Consider the following 12,744-nt stretch of genomic DNA (forward strand, 5'->3'; position numbering starts at 1 on the left):
ATCTGTAACTCCAGTTCCAGAAGAACTGGGCACTGTATGCATATGGTGCATAGACATAAAAAGAATCATTTACAAATAAGGTAAAGACCAACTGAAAAAGAAGCCCAACATCAATCTCCAGCCTCTAGATTCTCCATACCCCCACATATATATGCATGCGCACACCAGAAGGCTGAGGAGGGGGAGTGTTGTTAGCATACTGAAATCCTCTGACTGCAGAGGGCTTTCAGTGGAGTCCTTGAAGGAGAGAGCAGGTAAGAGTTTAGGGCTAACAGAAAGGGCCCCAAGACTGGCCCAGCTGAGAAGTCAGGGCCTAATTCCTTACTAATAACTTGGAAAGTCACGTTCTTCAGAGGACAGGACATGGATCCTCCCAACTTGAGCTGAAGAAATATGGGGCCCAGCAACTTGGCTCAGGGGCCCAGTTCATAGCAAAATACTTTAAAGACTCCCTTCTATCCTCCACAAGGTTTCTGCCTCACATCTTTCTGTAATACAAGAGTGGAGGGGGTTTTGGGGTGCTTCTTCTTCCTTTTATTTTTTGCTTTTTTACTTTTTCCTGCCTTTTTCTATTTTGTTATTTCTTCCTTTCTTTTTAGAAAAAAATATTTCAATCATGACCCTAGCTCAGACATTCAAATTCTTGTGGGTTTTTCATGTGGATCTTTCCTAGGACTGGGGAATTTGGCTGGAGAAACAACTGCAGTGTGACTGCCTCCCTCCACCCTCCCTATATCCTCTGCTCCTGAGGAACGGAAAAGAAACCAGCCCCTGTGGATTCTGGAAGAAAATCCTTCTTCTCCACCCAGTCCCAGGGAGCCAGGGCACTGAGCAGGTCTTTCCCCAGCTCAGCAGCTTTGTCTGTATAGCTCCAGGTGGGGCCTGGAGAAGCAAAGTCCATCCACAGAAGCCCTGCACCAGGGCCACAGCAGCAGAGGGCAGCCTGCCTTCCAATTTAGTCATGGTACCTCTCAGCCATCCTCCACTGGAAACTGGGGCAGAAATGTAGAGAGTCATGGGACCACTCAGTAACAGGAAAGAAGAGGACCAGTCGTAGAAACTTCTGGAAACATAAACTCGAGCTCAACATAAGGAAGCATATCTCCAAAAAAGCTTTGTCCATACATTAACTGGCTGGAGGGGAAGGGTGCTATATATCTTGGGAGGTGTGTGTGCCAGGGAAGTGTGTAGATACTTGGGGATGGGTTCCTACAATGGAGGAGGGGAACGTGGGCAGACCTCAAAGAGCAATCCTGCCTAGAAGATGTGAGTTCTATTAGGGAGATGGGATAGAGATGAGGCATCAAGAGTCTGCTGTGATGGAGCTAAAAGACCCTAAGGTCTGCAGTGAGGGGCGGTTAGAGACAGAGTGGGGAGCCTTGAACAGAACTAGGATTTATAGGAAGTCATGAGGAACACTTGGCCATGGGTTACAGCAGGTCCTAAAGCCACGTGTCAGTGTTTGGCACATAGGTTGGAAAAGGAAAACAGTTGACAAGCACTAGCCCCACAGTTCAAGGGATGAGGTGGCAGGTCGTGAGAGCCTTCTACTTGTGCAGTTGGGCTCCTGGAGTAAGCATTCTTGCCTCAGAACATTGGGATGACCCTGGAGGATATTGGGACAAGACAATGTCTTGTAGCATTCTTTTGCTTTTATTATTAGACACAGGATCCTATGGAAACTTTAGCTGGGACCCCCCAGTAGAACACTCCTGAGAAAGGAGACTGAAAAGGTAGACCGGCTTCTTCTGCCTCTGTCAGGAAATAGTAGCAATAGTCCCTCCTGAAGCAGAGCTGCTCTACAAAGATGCTGACATGTTAGGATAGCTCAGAAGCCTCCAAGGGACCAAGGCAACGTCCACTCCCAGACAGATCTTCTATCCCTGAAGCTTCCCAAGAAGGACCATGGAAACCAAATTCAGACTCAAAGAAACAGCGAACATGGTGTAGTGGTGCACGCCTTTAATCTCAGCACTCGGGAGGCAGAGGCAGGTGGATCTCTGTGAATTCGAGGCCAGCCTGCTCTACAGTTTCCAGAACAGCCAGGGTTACAGAGAGACCCTGTCTCAAAAAAACAAAAAGAAAGAAAGAAAGAAAGAAAGAAAGAAAGAAAGAAAGAAAGAAAGAAAAGGAAGGAAGGAAGAAAAGACAAAAAGAAAAAGAAATGGTAAGTAGAGTCCTGAGAGTGTGGGCATGCCCACACATGTGCTTGTCTCAGGGGAAGAAATGAGGTTGCAGCAATGAGATCAGGTTGAGGATAGCCCAAGTTGGGACTCCAATGGGGTCCCAGACCAGTCCTGAGGCCAGCAAGAGTCTCTAGGGTGGACCCACCATTTCTTCAGGTGCGAACAGTCTATGAGGTGGCATGTAGTATACCCAGAGATTGCACCTAGTCCCCATGAACTGGTAGTCAGAATAGCCACGAGGAGTGGGGAGCAAGGACTGTGTGTCCTTCTTCCCCGGGCCTAACAGTTTAGGGAAGGAGCTAAACCCCTGTGAACTGTTACACTCAAGCACACAACTCCAAGCAGCCCCCTTTGCTGTGCCTGTGAATGCTAAAACAGGGGATATGGTGCACAGCTGCACATGCATAGTGCTTAGCCAAGGCCGGTGAGGAAACAACAGCAGCAGCAGCAGCAGCAGCAGCAGCAGCAGCAGCAGCAGCAGCAGCAGCAGCAGCATCCCCTCCACAGGGAGACTCTCGGGTCTAGACTTCTTGGCAAGGCCAACAGGGCTGAGTCACATGTGTCTGGAGCTAGAGACGCGGGCGCCAGGACTGGAACACAAGCGTGCCCACTCAGAGGGCCACCGGGGAGGGGATGCTCGACTTTGAATTTTTACAAGTCTATCTTTTCCCCGAACCAAGCTCCAGTTTCTGTCTAGCCTCTGTACTGTGCCTGAGGCCCACCTAATGGGGTGAAAACTTTCATAGAGAGTCAAGTGGAGCCCATATTTTTGGCAATAATCAACTGGAATTTTAGACTGAGAAGGAAGGTGAGAAAGTGGTCCCAAAGTCCCCCTTGTTGTATGGTGCCCTCTACAGGCCCCCTTCCATTGGCACCCTCCCTAGGGACACCCACACCCCAGACCAAGAAGGCCTCGGGCCCTCTTCTCTGCTCATCAGTCAGTGCCTTGCTCCTTCCATTCTCTCTCCAACAAAGGTTCTGTTCCCTCCCTTCCCATCTCCCATTCTCATCTCTCTTAGGCAAGGCAGCACAGACCATGACATGAGTGTACGTATGAATGGTCTCTGTCTACAGTGCTCACAAAAGCATCTGCAAGAGTGTTTCTTTAATTTGGAACAGATCCTCTGAGGTTTTAATGGCATTAAAATAAGCTTAGTTTCCTCTAGGGAAGGGTCGCTGGCAGCAGGAGGAGGGCACGGAAAGTTTTACTTTTCTCTTCTGAAAGCTTTAAGGGGAAAAGGCCCCTGTATCTTTACTGGCCTACAACAGCTGCCTGCATGTGCCCTGAGGCCTGCCCACATGTATATATGCAGACCTGGTATTCTTGTGTATTTGTGCATGCACGAGTGTGCATGAGTGCACACACACATACACACACACACACACACACACACACACACACGTGCAGCACCCAGAGAAGATATGAAAGGCTCAAGAATGGGCCTGTTCCCTGACTGGTGTGCATGAGGTACCAAACCATTGTTCTGCCCCTCACGCTGGCAGAAGTGAGGGTATATGGGAGGAGAATCCATGTACTGGGCAGATGCAAGAACTCCCTGTACAGAGTGACAGAGCAACAACAGCCACCAATACATTGTTCCTGACCTCTGGATACTTTTCTGGCAGAAGCTTGGATGTTTGCTAACCTGCCCTGCAATCCAGTTCCCGAGCTTAGGCAGGTATGCAGTTGACACTCATTTCACCCAAGGCAAGCTATGATCAATTTCTCCCCTAGACAACTCAGTCCCTCACACCTGTTTCCACATCTGTCTTTGTGGCCCCAGTGAGTCTGTGTTGCATCTGACTGCCAAAGGCTAAATCTACAAATTGAATTGTGCGATTCTTTTTGCTGAGAAGTTCCTGGTGGCTTTGTTTTCTTTGAGGGCACAAGTAAGGTTTTCTGGTCACCTTTGACACCTTTCTCAAGCAGACCTTCCTGTCCTTTCCCAGTCTCAGTCCCTCACTCAACCTAGTTCACTATCCTTGTTGTTTCTAAATTTGAGTCAAACTACCCCAGCTCAAGCCCTTTGCACTGGCCAGCCTTCCTTTTTGAAGGGCTCTTTACCAGAGACCTATTTGCATGGATATTTCCTTTTCATTCATATCTCAGCGAAAGTTGCTTTCTCAAGGACTTTGTTTCTGAAGGATTCCTTGTAGTGGCTCGGGAATGTTTGGTGAGAAAAGAATCTTTTTTTCCCGCCCTCCCCTGATGAGAGAAGAGAGAGTCCTAAGGCTGTACAGCGTTGAGAGATAAAGGCTCTGCATGTGGGAAGGGAAAATAAAGTTGGCAAGAGACCCTTGGAATTCTGGAATTGTGCAGCTAGAAGCTATGGTGTTTATATAGAGCAGATTCTTCTCCCTACCTCCAATCCATTTCTATAGCTTTCTAAGAAGTGCTTGTCTATTGAGGTAAAGAGGCAGAAGCACCGAGCAGGAAGAACTGATCCTGAGATCTCAGGGCCAGGCAGGCCATAGTAGACCATTGAGTCTGAAGCTCTTTACAGCAAGCCCCAGGCCTCATCCTGGTTCCTGGAAAATCCCAGTGCCCCTCCCGCCCTCCTCTCCAGACACAGGCTTAGAATCAGTGCTGGCCTGCGGCCCTGGCTGTCTCAGTCTGAGTAGAGTCTGAGTCTGCAAATGAGTTCTTAGGGAAAGGGGAGGACAAAATCAAAACTTGATGGGAACTGGTGGTTCAGCTGAGCCCCTCCCCACAATCTGGTTCTGCCTTGCAGGGTTCCTTCAAGGTTCCAGAGATGTCGGGGCACTCTGGTGACAGAATAGATGGCAGATGTACCTTTCCCCAAGTGCCCACCTGGATTTGTCACCGCATTTCCAAACCAAGAGAAGGGCGGCCAGGCCAGAGCTCCTTTGGAGCTGAGAAACTGGGAGCACCTCAGACCTTGGGCTTCCTGCCTAGGTGGGGAAGAGGGAGTGTCCCTCCTTCCAGGCTGGCTGTGCCAGAGAAACCTGGGAGCAGGCTTCTCCCCACCCCCATCCCAGCTAATGGGAACCAGATGGCAGGATGTTTAGTCAGAGCCTGGGGAAATGGTTAGGGGGCCAGGATTCCAGAATTCATCTCAGCTGGGGGGAGGGGCAGAGCTAGGGGCATCTCCAGGGATCCTGATTCTAGGCCCACCTCTATGATGATCAGGAGGTTCTCAGACTTGAGCTGGTATTCTGGCCTTTCTCTGTAAAATGGTGGTGGAGGAGGGGTATTGCCTTTCTCTGACTTTACAGACTAAGGGAGGACTGCACACTTCCGGCCTCTCAGGCATGTGGGGTCCCTTCCTTCATCCTCAGCAACAACCTCCCAGACAGAAGACTGGGCCCAAGTCGTTCTCAGTCACCCATAGGATGCAAAGTCGGACACTGGTCTCATCCCTGGCTCCTAAGACAGCCCTGGTCTCTGATTTGTGTGTGGCATTGTCACAATTTTCAGGTCATAAACCAGAACCCTGCATTGAATGAGTGAGGAAAGGACTGTGAACGGACTTGTGTGGTTCAGAGTGGAGGCTCCTCCAGAAGAGTGACTTCCTCTCACTAACCATAGTGCAGCTGCTTCACTAGACTCAAGTAGGGAAATGAGAAGCCCAGTGAGAATGGACTCCTAGTCTCAACTCCTGCCCCTGCCCCTCTTCCAGGGCCTCACACACTGCCCCATAGCACAGGACAGAGACTCAAACATGCAGCTTGTAGCCTTCTTGGCCTCGGCCCTTCCCCCACTACTTCCCTTTCTCCCCTCCATCCAAGCCTTGCCCACAATTAACTCATTTTTTCAGATCTCTTCCAAACATAAGTCAACACTGGACAGAACTGTAGGAAAAGCTTCCTCAATGCTGGCCCCAAACAGCTGAGCCCTGTGGCAAGCTGTGCTGCTTGCCAGCCCCAGCTGCCTGCCCCCTCAGCCCCCAGAGCTGGGTTTGGACCTGGGGCTATGGAGACGCCCAGTGGCTGCTGTCCAGGCCAACTGTTGGAGCAGAGATTGCTGACATCCCCCGAGACATGTTGAAGGGACCCATGTAGACACCTCCTTTGTCTAGACCCAGCAGAACCTTCCTTCAGGCCCAACCTTCTTTCTGCCTGGTATCATGCCTAACAACGGTATTGGGGAGGCACAGAAGCATATGTGGCCTGGGACTCTTAACCAAGAAGCCTGGCAATCTCGTAAGATGGATACACCCAGGCAATGCCTTCTGCACACACATTCTGATGGGGGATACAGCGTACATGTTGCCCCCATTTCACAGGGGAAAAAGTAGAGGCTTGGAAGAAAAGGAAGTGAGACGAGCAGCAGGAGCCAGCCCTATCCGCAGGTAGATGAGGGTCCCTGTTGTTTGTGGAATGGAGGGAGGGCTTTCTGCTCCTATCTACAGCATGAACAGGTTCTGTGGACTCCAGAGTCTTTCTTCACTGGCCCAGACAGTCCTGGCACATGCCCCATCTCCTGGGGACCCAGGAGGTCCCTGCCCTCTCTTTTCCCTGCCGTGAAGGTGGGACCTGGCAGCCTGTGGTGGGTATCCTGACTGTAATAGGCCTCAAAGGCCCACAGTGTATGGAAACAGATGCTCTATTCATGGGGGAACTGGGACCACGCCAGTAGAGAGTCAATATGGGCCTTAAGAGAAAGCACAAGCTCTTGGCTCCAGGAAAGAATCCCTGTCTTTCTCCTCAGGTGGGAGCAGTGGACATTGTGGGGAGTTGGGAACAAGGGACACATTGGTTTGGTAGAAGCGAAGTCTTGAGAAGGGAAGGAGAGAGAGTAGGGAGGGGTGGTTCCTAGAAACAAAACCAGAGCCAAGAGCTTAGGCGGGATGGTCACAGGCCATTCTGCCATCACTGTGTATGCCCACGTATCCCATCCAGTTGTGGCTACCATTCTACCTCTCCCAACTCTTCATACCCTCTGTGGGGCCAACCCACAGGGGCCATGAAGGATATGCTGCCCCCTGTCCTGGCTCTTTGGGTGGGATGCTGGTCTGAAGAGACCCTGGCCAGGCAGGGGCTGAATGAGAGAGAGCCTGTGGACCAGAAGCTTTGCCTGTCTCCCAGTCATCACCCAGCTGGTCCAAGTCCTTCAACGGAGAATAGCCATCACTGGCAGGAAGAAGTGGCACCTTGCTCTGCCACTGGAGTGCCCTTAGGTTAGTGTAGGAAGAAAGTCAGTCACTGAACTGGAGGCTGCCCACCCGAGACATCCGGATAAAGTCTGAGGCAGCCCATGGCCCTCAGAGCAGCCTTTCTGGAAGGTAATGAGTGTTGAAGACCTTGGGATGCTTCATCTCCACTGCCAAGGATGGGGCAAAAGGTGGGAGGGCTAGAAGAATGGATAGAGTTTGCGGGTAGGGAGTTCATCTAGCTGCCTCAAAGCTTACTGCGATAGGAGAATCTTAGGAGGTTGGAATTGTGGGAGGTGAAGGGGTTAGCAGGCAGATCTGGCTTCAAAGGGCCCCAAGACAAGGACTATGAGGGAGAGCTGGTTAGTGCTGTGCTTGGTAGCCCTGTCCTACACCTAGGGAGGCAGGAGGAGGATGGTGAGTGGGTCTCGGCCCTCATCCTATCTATTCCTTCAACACAAAGCCGGGAGAGCCCTCTGGGCTTCTGGGCTTCTAGGACATGGGAGTCCCCAGGAATTGTCACCCTTTCTTTAAGGTGGCTGATACCCCTTTAAGATAGCTCTTCTGGTGTACAAGCAGAACATTGTAAATGTAATAAATAAATCTTTTTTTTAAAAAAAAGATAGCCTTTGAGCTTAATTACCCCACAATAAGCCCTGCATCCCAGCAGGTACTGGAGCTGCAACCTCCAGGTGACAAGTAACAACTGTCTCCACACATAAGACTCCTGTTTCAGCATTTGGTAGGGGAAGAGGGGGACCCTGAGGCAATGCTCTCACCCTTTGTCTTGGGTGGCACTGGAGAGGATGGACTGAGAAGAGATTTGACTGGTGATCTAACTAGGCTGACCTCTTCAACCGAAGACAAGCAAAGCTCCTGTTGTGAGCTGAGAGTCAGCCTGCATCTTGTCCCAGGGGATTTGGAGAGCCTCTAATGGAGGTACTGCTTCATTTCTAAGAGGCAGGCGGGCTAGGCAACCAGTGACATAGGATGGCACTCCACTTGCTCCCTGGTTCTCCTCTGGAAAAGTGGAAGGCCCCAAGAGAAAGGGGGTTGTAACCACTCTGCCATGAATAGCCCATGGTGGGTGAAGGCTAGGCCTGTAAGCCACTCCAGCCTGTGTTGGCACCTTTTTCAGAGCTGGGTAATCCAAACAGGCATGAAGATGAGCAGTTGGACTGGTGCAAGAGCTGGGCTTAACCCACTCTCAAGGAGCAAATTCACCAAGCCCCCATCTGTAAGTCGCCTGCCAGGCCAATCCTGATGCTGAGAAAGAAGTCAACCCCAGTGGTCTCTGAGTAAACACAGAGTCTGAGCAATGGAATGGGTACCCAACAGGCTCAACCCAAGGCAATAGCTGTCCTAGGGACTAGGACAGAGCCCATGGTGGGGAAGCTGAAGCCCTTAGAGGCCAGCAGAGTTCCAGGAGCCAAAGAGGGGGCAGTGATCATAGAAGAGTGCCAGGGAAGAAAGATGGGGTGTCAGAAAACCAGAAGGAATCTGAAGTCCAAAAGGAACAATGGTAAGGATTAGCCAGGGTTGATGGCCCCCATGTGGTGTTTGCTGGGTGTGATAACTCATGAGTGTCCAAACTGACCATGGCTTTGTCAAGCCAAGCATGCTTGGTAGGAGAGGAACCCTCCAACGATATGAACCCCTAACTGGACCCAGTCACTGGCAGTTGGGTTCTTGTTGTTTGTGCTTAGAACTGCCTCTTTATTCTCATAGGGACCTCCTGCCAATCTGGGCCAGGAGCCTGGTGTCAGCAGAAAGACCAGAGCCGAGACCAAGATAGTGGCAGGGACATGGGCTATGTACAGAAGAGGCCAGGAAGTAGGCAAGGGCCTGGGCCTAGAATGACAGGCTTAGGCATCACAAAGCAGGCCATGCCCTCCCTGCCAGCCTCATGCTTTCTGGTCCAAATGGCTATTGCCTGCCTGACACAATGTCAAAATGAAACATGCCCCAACCCTGGGGGACCCTGGCCTGACCACATTCTTCCTGGCAGGTGGTTAACCCCTCTCTGCTAGCACCCACCCCCACAGCAGGGGTGAGGAGGGTACAGACCTAATTCCTTTCCTGGCTACCCTTCAAAACAGCTCTCAGTCACTGTGGCTGCCTTCCTAAAACTCTTGCTGTGGATCTTGATTAGCAGTAATGCAATGCCCTACTCTGGGACAATCAGAAGAACTGGCTACTTCAAAGAAATGGGGGGAGGGGCAAAATTTAAGAGTATCAAAGGACAGGAGATGGTGCATGGGAAATGGTTGTTTGATGTGGACCCAGAATAAAACTGCCAAGATTCCAGCCTGCATGTTCGTGAGACTGTCCAACCTAGAGAGGCTAGATCTGAGCAAGAACAAACTGGACACCTGAGGTTTACATGCCCATGCGTCCAAGGGGCACTGCAGCTTTTGCCTCCTTTCTGGGGGCCTGGGCTTTCATTGATCTACAATATCCAGCTGCTAAAGGTCAAGTCCAGAGAAGACACTGCAGGAAGCTCTCCAGCACGGATGAGTCACATGATTTGGACCTACTGGGGGAAGTCCCCTGAACCCTTTACAGAAGATATCCTCAATGGGTCTAGGTTCAACAACAGCTAGGAAGCCACAGTGAGTCCAGAGGTGTGTTGCTTGACTAGGATGGGCCTAGAATCATGCCCAGGAAGGCTTATGCCCTGATCAGCAGCAGATACACCCCCATCTTGCCTCCTCTCCCCTCCTCCCAGAATCAGAAGCAGCTGAAGCCACTTAACCTGAATGGAAATTCACTGTCCACATTGCCAGGCTTGCCCCTCTTCCTGCTGGAGTTCAAATGCAATGATCACTTCCTGCAGGGCCTACAGCACAGAAGCTTCTGGAGTGCAGGCAAGGGGAATGGACCAGAGCAGCAAAGAGGCACAAGCAAGGGAGCATGAGTTAGTTCACCCAGCCTCTCTGCTTTCCTCAAAGGGCTCAGCCAGCTGCTGATGCTGGGGATGCCAGGGAATGAGTTGCATGATAGGGACATCTCCCCACAGGTTTTGTCAACTTAACACAAGCTAGAGTTATCTGGGATTAAATTGACTCTAACTCGATTAAAATGACTCCATCAGATTGATCTGTAGGGATGTCTGTTATATATTTTCTTGATTAAAGATTGATGTGAGAGGGCTCAGCCTACTGCAGATAGTACTGCCCCAGACAAGTAGTCCAGAATTGTTTAATAAAGCAGACCGAGCAAACCATGAGGAGCAAGCCAGTAAAGAACATTCTTCCATGACTTCTGCTTCAGTTCCTACCTTGCCTTTCCTTTGTGATTGACTGTAAACTGTAAGCTACAATAAACCCTTTCCTCTCCAAGTTACTTTTGGTCTTCATGGGTTTTTTATTGCAGCAATAGAAAGCAAACTAAAATAGTTGGCTTTCTCCCCCTTTTTATTCAGTTTAAGACTCCAGCACATAGGGCAGTGCCACTTACATTCAGAGCAGGTCCCCAGTTAATTTTCTATGGAATCTCTATCTCTCTCTCTCTCTCTCTCTCTCTCTCTCTCTCTCTCACACACACACACACACACACACACACACACACACACCACAGGTGTATCTCACTAATGTCCTAGGTGCTTAATAATCAAAATCAAGCTGGCAATAAAAATTAACCATCACCTTGAATAAAGACCACGCCTTCTTGGACCACACCATCTCCTGAAATGTCCACCATCATTTATTTGGTGGTGCTTTCTGGAGATGTGAGTTGTGAGACTCAGGGAGCCATGGTCTAGCCAGTTAGTGCTCCCAGAATCCTTGGCACAGATGGAGCAGTGTGCCTTCCTCGTGACCCCTGGTTCTAAGAGCTGGGCACTAACTTCCTTAGAAAGATGATAAAGAGTATGCTGAATTGTAGCTATACCTGAGTGTGCTGGGATTCAACAGCAACTAGCTGCGGGAGGACTGCCTGGCACCCCAGGCATGGATCAATTCCATGAGTGTTTACCCTGTGGGGACATTTCTCTGAAAGGCATACGGAAACCAGAAAAGAAGGAAAGGCCTCCAAAACCCAGGAAAGTATAGAGGACAGTGTGAATCAGGAAACCCCAGGACCATAGGCCTGCTCTCAGATGGGCCTTCAGGTCACCTCCTTCCATGCTCACAATCCAGAGAAGCCTGGGCCCTGTCACCACCTGCTCCTCTAAGTTTGTGCCAACTTCCAAAGCCTTCCCCCAACACTCCTCAACCTCCCGGTCCTCCTCCCTCGGCTATGTCCATGCCTGTCCTGACAGCACCCAGGAAGCCCATGTGGAGCTGTGATGACAGATGGAGCTGGCCCAGAGCTGGTTTTAGCTGAGGCAATAGGGACAAACAGGGACATGAAAGGGAGAAGCAGGACAGAGAGCATTGGTGTCCTAGAGCTGCCATCACAAAGCTCCACAACTGGGTGTTCTAACACAACAGAAACATGGAATCCGGGTATAAGGGAGCAAGCTCCCTCAGAAGGCTCTAGAACAAGATCCTTTCCTCTGATTTGGACAGCTGGTTAGGGTGTTGGCATGAACAGACCTTTCACTAGGGCAATGACCAGTGGCCACAGGGTTAAGGGGACAGGAGAGAGAGGGAGAGCCCAAGGGAAGTTAGGAAAGGACTGTCAAGAAGCTAATGAAGGTCTGTTGCTCACCAAGACAGGACAGGCTGGAGTGGAGACAGAAGGCAAGGGCCCACAGACAGTCCCACCCACCATTCCCAGGACCAGAACCTCCCGCCCTGTGTCTTCTTGTTCCAGGAAAAAGTTACCAGGACGTTTGGGTTTAATTATTCTTTTTTTCCTCTCCCCTTCTTGCCAAGGGGGCAAAAGAAGCAGACTGCAGCCTGGGAGGGGCCACCCAGCTGCTTTCCACTCCCCCTCCCCGGTCTGCCTGCCGACAATGTGGGGCCTGGGCAGGGGGCTGGCGTCTAGTCAAACACAGGCTCAGCCCCTGTTTCTCCTTAACTGTGGCACTGTGGGGCTTTCTCTGCTGATGGAAGGCATGGGGGCTGCAGCCTGCAAGGATAGGGAGCAAAGGAGCTGCCCCAATGGCTTGCCGCGCTTGGAGGTCACTGGAAAGAAGCCACTTTTCCTGTCTTCACCCACCTCTGTTCTTTCAGACTTTGAGCAGAGCAAGGGCCTCGGAGGGCCACCATGGAATAACATGGGCTCATAGTGGCCCAGAGGAAAGTGGTGAGCTGAACTTTACCCTCAGCCTAGCTTCCTTAAATCCCTCTGCCCTGCAGATACCCAGTGCTCATGCTCCCTTCTCACTCTTGCTGTCGCTCTGCCATCTGATTTCTGCATGGTGGAAGCTAAGCCCCATTAGATCTTTGTACCACTGTGACAGTCTTAGATGACACACACACACACACACACACACACACACACACACTTCTTCACATGATTGATGAAGGTCTTTTCATTTAGCATATGACCTGGTG

This window comes from Arvicola amphibius, chromosome X (assembly GCF_903992535.2).
Source record: "Arvicola amphibius chromosome X, mArvAmp1.2, whole genome shotgun sequence".
NCBI classification, from domain to species: domain Eukaryota; kingdom Metazoa; phylum Chordata; class Mammalia; order Rodentia; family Cricetidae; genus Arvicola; species Arvicola amphibius.